Source organism: Erinaceus europaeus, chromosome 16 (genome assembly GCF_950295315.1).
Source record: "Erinaceus europaeus chromosome 16, mEriEur2.1, whole genome shotgun sequence".
Taxonomy (NCBI): domain Eukaryota; kingdom Metazoa; phylum Chordata; class Mammalia; order Eulipotyphla; family Erinaceidae; genus Erinaceus; species Erinaceus europaeus.
Window position 1 is genome coordinate 55,365,710 of NC_080177.1, and position 10,209 is coordinate 55,375,918.

At 39.1% G+C, this 10,209-nt stretch overlaps 1 non-coding gene across 1 annotated transcript; it reads right to left on the reverse strand.

The window, feature by feature from the left end:
• Positions 1–6,206: 6,206 nt before the first annotated feature.
• LOC132533566 (U6 spliceosomal RNA) lies at positions 6,207–6,313 on the reverse strand. The gene has a single exon (XR_009545430.1). It is a non-coding gene; the product is annotated as a U6 spliceosomal RNA (small nuclear RNA).
• Between the last annotated feature and the right edge of the window lie 3,896 nt (positions 6,314–10,209).

Below are 10,209 nucleotides of genomic sequence, written 5' to 3' on the forward strand. Positions count from 1 at the left end.
CAGCCCCTGGGGTCTGGTTCTGGGGTGGGAGAGAGGGGTGAGTTCAGAAATAATCAAGCCAAAGATTTTCCTTTCTTTATCCTTTTGGCCCCTGCCAGCTCAAGAGTGGGTTATAGGACTCTTTTTCAATTTAATTTTATTTATTTAATTACTCCCTTTTTGTTGCCCTTGTTGTTTTATTGTTGTGATTATTATTGTTGTCTGTCTTCGTTGTTGGATAGGACAGAGAGAAATGGAGAGAGGAGGGGAAGACAGAGAGGGGAAGAGAAAGATGTGAAGCGACTCCCCTAAAATGGGGAGCGGAGGGCTTGAACCAGGATCCTCACACCGGTCCTTGCACTTTGCGCCACATGCACTTAACCCATTGTGCTACCACCCAACTCTCTGGGTTATAGGACTCTTTTTGATGTCACCCTGACCACCCCTTGTTCACCCTCCTACTGATGGCCCAGTATCCTGTCCTGTCCTGTCCTGTCCTGTCCTGTCCTGTCCTATCCTATCCTATCCTATCCTGACAATCCCAGGTTTAAGCTACTTCTTTGCATCTCATGCCAGCTGTTGTTTCCAAGTCACCATTTTGTCTCCATCCCGCTCCTCAATAGTATCTTATCTCCCTGTGATAAGTATCTGCACATGACTTTTGCCACTAGGACTCTCTCTTCACCATTGTGTACTAGATACCTGAAACCATCCTCAACCTTACCTCCCCCAGCCTAGAGACCTTTGCTTTGCTGAAATACATCACACCTGGTCCAAGCTTCACCAATGTTTCCCTTTTCTCACTTTTGTTTTTTAAAGTACCACTTATTAGTGGGATAATCTGATATTTATCATTTTCCTTTTGGATTATCTCAACACGATTCCTTCAAGTTCCATCCAAGATAATTGTAAAGGAGAAAGTTTCTTCATTTCTTAGAGCTGAGTAGTATTTCATTGTGTATACTCTTTTTCCAACACCACATTGCCACATATTTAGGCCTGGTCTAATACACATTCACCTATTATATGTATGCCTCACTCTATTGGGTCATAATCTCCTTAAGGCCGTATTGTGTCGTATTTTTATTCTAGTCTAGTGCCTTGTACTGGTTCCGACAAAGTTAATCACTGTTTGTTGAATTAATGAACATTATGGAATACTATTTTTAATTTATAAAAGGTTGTTATTATCTTAGACTATATAAAGAAGGAAGGGTGGTGTTACTCTTTGCTTTACAGATTGAATTTTTTTTTTTTCAGATTGACTTTAAGTGATATATAGAAGTCAAGTAGTGGAATTTTTAGTTATGAACCTCTAAAAAATAGAAAGGCACATAGGATGTGTGAGAAGTAGAATGTGTGCTAATTGATTATGTCCACTATTAAGATTTATTCATTTCTTTTTAGATAGAAAGATAGACCATAGCACCGAAGGTTCCTGCCGTGAGGTGGGGGCCAGAATGGAATGTGGGCTGTGCACATGGCCAAACAGTGCTCTACAAAAATGAACTATTTCACTGACTCTATGCAGAGTTTAAACACTTTTTACAGTGTTAGCATGTGATACTGTCTTCAATGCAACTTATCCTTATTATGAGCTAACTACTTTAAGTTAGCATTTATAAACCCTTCTTAAATTTGAGTGTAGCCACACTACTCTGCTTTGTCACGTAAATGATTTTTAAAAATCTATAGTCTTCATATAGGAATAGCTAGTACACAGGTAAACTGAATGCTTTTCCTAAGGTCAAAGTTGAGCCCATCTGTTTTTATCTCCTTGCAGTTATCAAGTCATGACTTATAACAGTGCCAAATGAGCAACTGTGGCCAAATGGTAGATTGTGAAATTTTAGACTTTTTTTTTTATAAACTTCTTGCTTAAGAAAAAAAGTATGCTCTCAAGAAATGGGTCATTACAACAAAAAATATAAATTAAATCCAAATGCTATCAATAGTGTTGACATGGGAAATCATTTCTTCCCTCACTGTATGTGGCATGGACAAACAAGGTGAAGATGGGGTCAGGGAGATAGCTCAGCCTGTTAGAGCATCAACTTGCATGCCTTAGACCCTAAAGGAAGGTCTCAGAGTCTACAGATTTAATCTACATTCGACCTTGAGCCAGAGCTGGCCTCTCTTTCTCTCTCTCCACTCCCTCCTCTTTCTCTCACTCTCTCAACCTTTTCTGTTTTTTCAAATACAAGTTACAGATGAAGGACTTTGTTACTTCTTTTTCATTACAATTTGAATTTTTTGTTGGTGAATTTTAGATTAGACTGTTCACATTTTCTTGTTGTTTATTATCTTTCTTTATTTTACATTGGGATTTTAATACTTTACTGTACAGTTGTTGGCACATGGATACAATTTCTCATGTCACTATGGTAAGTGGTAACTTTGGGGGACTGTCAGCTTTTCAGATGCTTCACTGTCAGATAAGGAATAACACACTGGGTTTAGTACTTTGCAATCAGTCAGTCATATCCCAGAAAACTCTGAGAAGTCTGTGTAGAAAAGAGGGAGTTAATTCTGTTAGAACAGCAGATGAATTCAAAAGTGAGGGGCTGGGGAGATGTCATAGTGACAAACTACATACTTTGCATGTAGGGGGCCCAGGTATAATCCCTCTATACCGTATGAAGCCAAGAAAGACAAAAGGAAATGAAATATCATAGACGACATATGTGTTCTTCCCCACACACATACACTGGAATTCTCTCTCTCAATTGAAAGTGAAAGGGAACAATAGAAGGAACAGAGAGAGAATGGAGAGATGCCATAACAAGTCTATTCTCAAACAATAACTCAGGAAAAAAACATCCAAATCACTTTATGCATATGCCTTGCCTGTTGATTCATCAAAGATGTCTTCAGTCAATTCATAACCAAAACCACACTGCAGTGTTTTTTATTAGAGAGGATTGAAAATGTGAATATAGTATTTCTTCCAGTCTACAAATAGATCAGTTCTATACAAAACACTGTCATCAGCTAGTATTATGCTAATGTGCTCAGATCTACTGAATACACAAATTTTATTCCTGAATGAGGAATAATCAGGTGCTTTTTTTTTTTTTTTTGGTATGAACAAGAGGAGTTTATTTGTTACATTTCAAGAAGCTGAAAGTCCAAGATCAAGGTGCTAAGAGGGTTTTCTGTCTTATGAGAATTTTTGTTTTGATTTGAACATGACTGTTACAACCTGTCTTTCATTCATTTATGGGTGTATGAGTAAAAAAAAAAACCTTAAGATATTAAAATGCAGATTTTTGAAATTTATTTATTGGGGGATTAATGGTTTTGGTTATTATTTGGGGATTAGTGTTTTACAGTTGTCATTAAATACAATAGATTGTATATGCATAACACTTCCCAGTTTTCCACATAACAATAAAACCCCCACTAGGTCCTCTGTCATCAAGTTCCAGGACCTGAATTCTTTTATCTGAAGTCTTTTACTTTGGTGCAATACAATACACCAACTCCAGTCCAAGTTCTGCTTCCTGTTTTATCTTCTTCTTCTTTTTTTTTTTTTTAGGTGTTAGGTTTCTTTTTTTTTTTTTCTTTTTTATTTAAGAAAGGATTAATTAACAAAACCATAGGGTAGGAGGGGTACAATTCCACACAATTCCCACCACCCAATCTCCATTTCCCACCCCCTCCCATGATAGCTTTCTCATTCTCTATCCCTCTGGGAGCATGGACCCAGGGTCTTTGTGGGTTGCAGAAGGTAGAAGGTCTGGCTTCTGTAATTGCTTCCCTGCTGAACATGGGCGTTGACCGGTCGGTCCAAACTCCCAGTCTGCCTCTCTCTTTCCCTAATAGGGTGGGTCTCTGGGGAAGCTGAGCTCCAGGACACATTGGTGGGGTCTTCAGTCCAGGGAAGCCTGGCCGGCATCCTGATGACATCTGGAACCTGGTGACTGAAAAGAGAGTTAACATACGAAGCCAAACAAATTGTTGAGCAATCATGGACCCAAAGCTTGGAATAGTGGAGAGGAAGTGTTGGGGGGGGGGGGGTACTCACTGCAAACTCTAGTGTACTTCTGCTTTCAGGTATATATTTTGCAGTAGTTTGCGGATACGTGTGAACATATGCTCTCTCTCGCAGAAACTGTTGTTTTATCTTCTTGTTTTTCAACTTCTGCCTTGTTTCAGTCTCTGTGGAGAGCAGTCTGGAGAGCATTCAGAAGGCTAAAAACGGACCTACCCTATGACCCTGCAATTCCTCTCCTGGGCATATATCCTAAGGAACCCAACACACCGATCCAAAAGATTTGTATATACCTATATTCATAGCAGCACAACTTGTTTTTTTTTTAAATTTATTTCTTTATTGGGGAATTAATGTTTTACATTCAACAGTAAATACAATAGTTTGTACATGCATAACATTCCCCAGTTTCCCATTTAACAATACAACCCCCACTATGTCATTTATCATCCCTCATGGACCTCTATTCTCCCCACTCACCCACCACAGAGTCTTTTACTTGGGGGCAATATGCCAATTCCATTTCAGGTTCTACTTGTGTTTTCTTTTCTGATCTTGTTTTTCAACTTCTGCCTGAGAGTGAGAGTGAGATGATCCCATATTCATCCTTCTGTTTCTGACTTATTTCACTCAACATGATTTTTTCAAGGTCCATCCAAGATCGGCTGAAAACAGTGAAGTCACCATTTTTTACAGCTGAGTAGTATTCCATTGTGTATATATACCACAACTTGCTGTTGTTGGACACCTGGGTTGCTTCCAGGTTTTGGCTATTACAAATTGAGCAGTACAACTTGTAATAGCCAAAATCTGGAAGCAACCCAGGTGTCCAACAACAGATGAATGGCTGAGCAAGTGTGGTATATACACAATGGAATACTACTCAGCTATTAAAAACGGTGATTTCACCATTTTCAGCCGATCTTGGATGAAGCTTGAAAAATTCATGTTAAGTGAAAAAAGTCAGAAACAGAAGGATGAATCAGACATTTATACATGCAATTCTGTCTTTCTCACATTATAAGAGAGAGGACTGTTCTGGATACATTTTGTCAACAAAATGTGCAAGAGGCTAAAAGCTTTGTCAAGAGGCTAGAGTGTTTCCCTCCTAATTCATTGTGGATGGCTGCAACACAGTTTCTGTTTAACCTAAAGCATTTTACAAATTCTTTCTACTGAATCAATATACATAAAACATTATTTTTAATCAGCAACTTTTATTACTGAAAATTCATTCCACTGTATCCTAACCTTTCTGTGAGACGTGGGAGAAAAGAAGCAGAGTTCATTTAAGACACTTTTGCTATTGATAGAATCAACCACACCTGGTTTGCATAATATTAACCCACTCCCAGAAAGAAAATCTGAATTTCAGAGTACCCTGTGTTTGGTCAGAAGGCACACCAAGGAGAAAGGGCTCATTTCAATTCAGTATATTATAAGAAGGAAAAAATCAAGGAAGAACTGGTCTTAAAACTGTCAAAATATGAGAATTTGATGGGAAGCTAGAAGGAAAACAGAGCAGCTGAAAATGCAAAGATAAAAGAGTTGGATCCAGACATGTCTATGTAATTTCCCAGAAGTGGAAACTGTGCTGGCAATTTGGAAAGAGATATCGAGAAACAATATGCATTAAATGTTGAATGTTTCTTGCAGCAATGAACTTGGAAGGCTCTTAGTACACATGGTCTAATGATCTTATGATTCATCTACATATGGCCTTGCACTGGTAAGTGACAAGGGAAAAACCATTTTTTGAAAGGAATTAAACACAGACAAGATGGCTAAGTATTATTCAGAAAATGACTTTAGGAAACTTCTAGGTCAGCAGTAATTAACTAACTCATTCTATTAAATACAGAAAGATAGATAAAATATGTAATTTTCTTGAATTTTGCAACTTTATTATTTGCTCTGTTATCCTGATTATTGTCTGAAGTTGTTTAGGTAGTTGATTGCTGAGCTGGAGTGCAAATCTTTCCAGCATACCCAAACCACCTGAAGAGTTTTGTGAAGATACAAATTCTCAGATCTTGAACCAGGAAAGTATGATTGAATAGTTTAGAGGAACTCTGAATTATTATTATTATTATTATTATTATTCCAGATAAGAGGCCACTATGTACAAAGAGAAGGGAGATTTATTTCTTGGTCTCTTCCTTTTTGGACAAAGTCTTAATGATTTCTTCCTTCTTGACCCGGAGCCGCTCTTCACGGCACTTTTGTGCTTCCTAAAAATATGGAACACTTCAAGAATTTGCGTGTCATCCTTGTGCAGGGGCCATGCTAATCTTCTCTGTATCATTCCAATTTTAGTATATGTGCTGCCGAAGCGAGCACTGAAGGTCTTTTTTTTTTTTCCAAAGTTCTTACTGTTATTCTGATTCATGGCCAATTTAGAAAAACAGCATACTGCAAGTAGGGATTAAAGGGATGAAAATAAGAGAACAGGAAGATTACAGGAACTCAACTGCCAAGTGAGTTGCCTACAAAATTAAACCTGATTTCAGTTACCTTCATGGTTATTTTTCCCCCTACATATATTTATTTATTTTAAAGAGAGGGAAAAGATACAGAAAAAGAGAGGGGAAAGATGCAGAGAAAGAGACTAGATGACTGCCCAACTCTGGTTTATGATGACCCAGCACTCTTACCTTAATCTATGGTGGATTAAAGTTGGAACTTCAGGAATGAAAAGTCTTTTGTATAACCATTATGCTATCTCCTGGTTTTGCTTACAAAATCTTAATTCTATAACAGCTGAAAAGTTTGCCTTGTTATCACCTTCCTTCCTTCTTTCCTTCCTTCCTTCCTTCCTTCCTTCCTTCCTTCCTTCTCTCCTTCCTTTTTTATAGACAGACAGGCAGAGAGACAGAGAGAGGGAAAGAGACCATAGCACCAAAGCTTCCTTCAAAGCAGTGAGGGCCAGACTCAAACCTGGGTCAGGCACATAACAAAGCAATATGCTATCCAAGTGAGTTCCAACCCTCTATTTCTAGCATTCCAAATCTTCCTAACCAACTTATTTCCTCCCAGGTAGCCCCATAGTTAAAACTTGTGTTTTCCTAGTATAGCTACAAACTCTTTGAAATATAACTAAAATATGCCTACTAGCTATCAACAAAATGGAGGACCACCCAAAACTTCATCTGCACTATTCCAGCCTTTAGGTCCATGATTGTCCAACAATTTGTTTGGCTTTGTATGTTAACTCGCTTTTCAGCCACCAGGTTCCATATGCTAGCAGGATGCAACCAGATTTCCCTGGAGAGACAACCCCACCAATGTGCCTTGGAGTTCCGCTTCCCCAGAGCTCTTCCCCACTAGGGAAAGAGAGAGATTGACTGGGAGTATGGATCGACCTGCCAATGCCCATGTTCAGTGGGGAAGCAATTACAGAAGCCAGACCTTCCACCTTCTTCATCCCACAATGATCTTGGGTCCATACTCCTAGGGGGTTAAAAAAATAGGAAAGCTGTCAGTGGAGGGGAGGGGATATGGAGGTCTGGTGGTGGGAATTGTGCAAAGTTGTACCCCTCTTATCCTATGGTTTTGTCAATGTTTCCTTTTTATAAATAATTTTTTAAAAAACCATGTTTTCAAAAGACAAACATAATAAAATGCTGGTGATACATCCTATTTCATCCAAATGAGCTAGAGTGAGATTACTAAATTTACATCAATTACTAGTAAGAGAAAAGGCATTTAGAACAATAGATGTGGGCTGGGGAGATAGCATAATGATTATGCAAAAGTCTCTCATTCCTGAGGTCTCATGTTCAATCTCTAGCACCGCCCTAAGGTAGAGCTGGACAGTACACTGGTGTCTCTCTCTCTCTCTTTCTCTCTCTCTCATAAATAAAAATATTATAAAAAATAGAACTATAGATGCCCAAAGTATATGTGGCTAGTTACTCGTAAAGCAGTGGTAGGCCAGGTGGTGGTACACCTGGTTGAATGCACATATCATCATGCACAAGTACCCAGGTTCCTGCTCCTGCTTCCCTCCTATAGGGGCAAAGCTTTACAAGTGGTGAAGCAAGTCTGCAGCTGTCTCTCTTTATCTTCCCCTCTCTATCTCTCCTTCCTCCTTTCAATTTCTCTTTGTCCTGTCAAATAAGATAGAAGAGAAAAGAGAAGAAAAGAAAAGAGAAAATGACTGCCCAGGAATACTGGACTTAGAGTGCTGGTGCTGAGCCCAACAATAACCCTGGTGGCAAAAAGAGAAGAAAGTAGTGGTAAATTGTGCACCATTCCTGTCCATGTCATGAATGTCCTTTATGTTATCCTCTTAGTAAAACTTTCTTCACTTTCTTCTCTGGTGTTCTTCTCAACAGGTTGAGAAAACAAAATTAATCTACCTACCAAAATCTAGTGAGTCTATTTTTTTTGGTTACCAGAACACTGCTCAGCTCTGGTTTACGGAGGTGCTGGGGATTGAACCTGGGATCCTAGAGCCCTGGGCATGAAAGTCTTTTTTTTTTTTTTCATAAAGGAATGCACATTTTTTAAAAGTTATTTTATTAATTAATTTTAAATTTTAATTGATAGGACAGAGAGAGAGATTGAGAGGTAGAGAAAGGGAAAGAAGCAGACACCTGCAGCAATACTTCATGGCTCATGAAGCTCTCCCCTGCAGGTGGGGGCGGGGGACTTGAATCTGGGTTCTTGCACATGGTGATATGTGTGTTCAAATGGATGCATTACTGTCAGGACCAGGGCATTAAGGATTCAGATACACAGTTACACTGAGCCCCTTCTGTGGAGCATTCCCATCAAAGTGTAGAAGCCAATAGCCTGGACAAGAAAAAATGGAAGCTAGAGCTAGGCAGAGAATGTGCAGGTGAAGGATGATGACCCAGCACTCTTATCTACTCACACCATGCTAGAGGCCAGGAAGACACCAACCAAGCCGAGAGGAGTTTCCCCTACAGAGCTCATAGGCATGTAGGGGGATAGGAGGCCAATTAATGTGCTGGGGCATTTTGAACTTTGGTAAATGTTAGGAAGAAGAGAACTTAGATCAAGGAATGACATGCCTTGATATGTGATTGAAGAAGTCTCTTTCAGCACCCAAGTGTCAACCTGAGTAGAAATGTACAGAGCAGGTGTCCAACAACAGATGAGTGGCTGAGCAAGTTGTGGTATATATACACAATGGAAACTCAGCTATAAAAAATGGTGACTTCACCGTTTTCAGCCGATCTTGGATGGACCTTGAAAAATTCATGTTATGTGAAATAAGTCAGAAACAGAAGGATGAATATGGGATGATCTCACTCTCAGGCAGAAGTTGAAAAACAAGATCAGAAACGAAAACACAAGTAGAACCTGAAATGTAACTGGCATATCGCACCAAAGTAAAAGACTCTGGGGTGGGAGTGGGTGGGTGGGGAGAATACAGGTCCATGAAGGATGATAAATGACATAGTGGGGGTTGTGTTGTTAAATGGGAAACTGGGGAATGTTATGCATGTACAAACTATTGTATTTACTGTTGAATGTAAAACATTAATTCCCCAATAAAGAAATAAAAAATAAAAAAATTGGAAACAAACAAACAAAAAAAAAAAAGAAATGTACAGAGCAGGACGGAGGTCTGTATGAGAAGTGACAGTGACCTGAGCAAAGGTGGGGGGAGTGAAGAAAAGGACATGAGCTGAATACCTGAATACCTCATCTGCTCTGCTCCTACTTTGGGTGCCTATTTATTAAATATTTTGTCCTACTTTATATCTTACCACCTTTCAACCACTAAGTTGCAAATTCTACTATGATTCCATCCTGACTTCCCTGGGTAGACAACCTTACTAGTATGTCCCAGAACCTCACCTCTCCAGAGCCCTACCCCACTAAGGAAAGATAAAACTGAAGGTATGGGTAAACCTGCCAAGCCCATGTCCAGCAGAGAAGCAATTACAGAAGTCAAATACCCTTTACCTCCTGTACCCCATAAAGAATTTTGGTCCACCTGCTGCAACCCACAATGACCTTGGGTCCATACTGCCAGAGGGTTAAAGAATGGGAAAGCTATCAGGGGAGGGGATGGGATATGGAGATCTGGTGGTGAGAATTGTGTGGAATTGTACCCCTCCTAACCTACAGTTTTGTTAATGTCTCCTTTTTTAAAATAAATAAATAAATATAATAAAAATAATAATTAAATCAATTAAAAAAAAAAAAAGAATTTTGGTCCATACTCCCAGAAGGGAAGAAATGTTAGGGGAAGATGATCA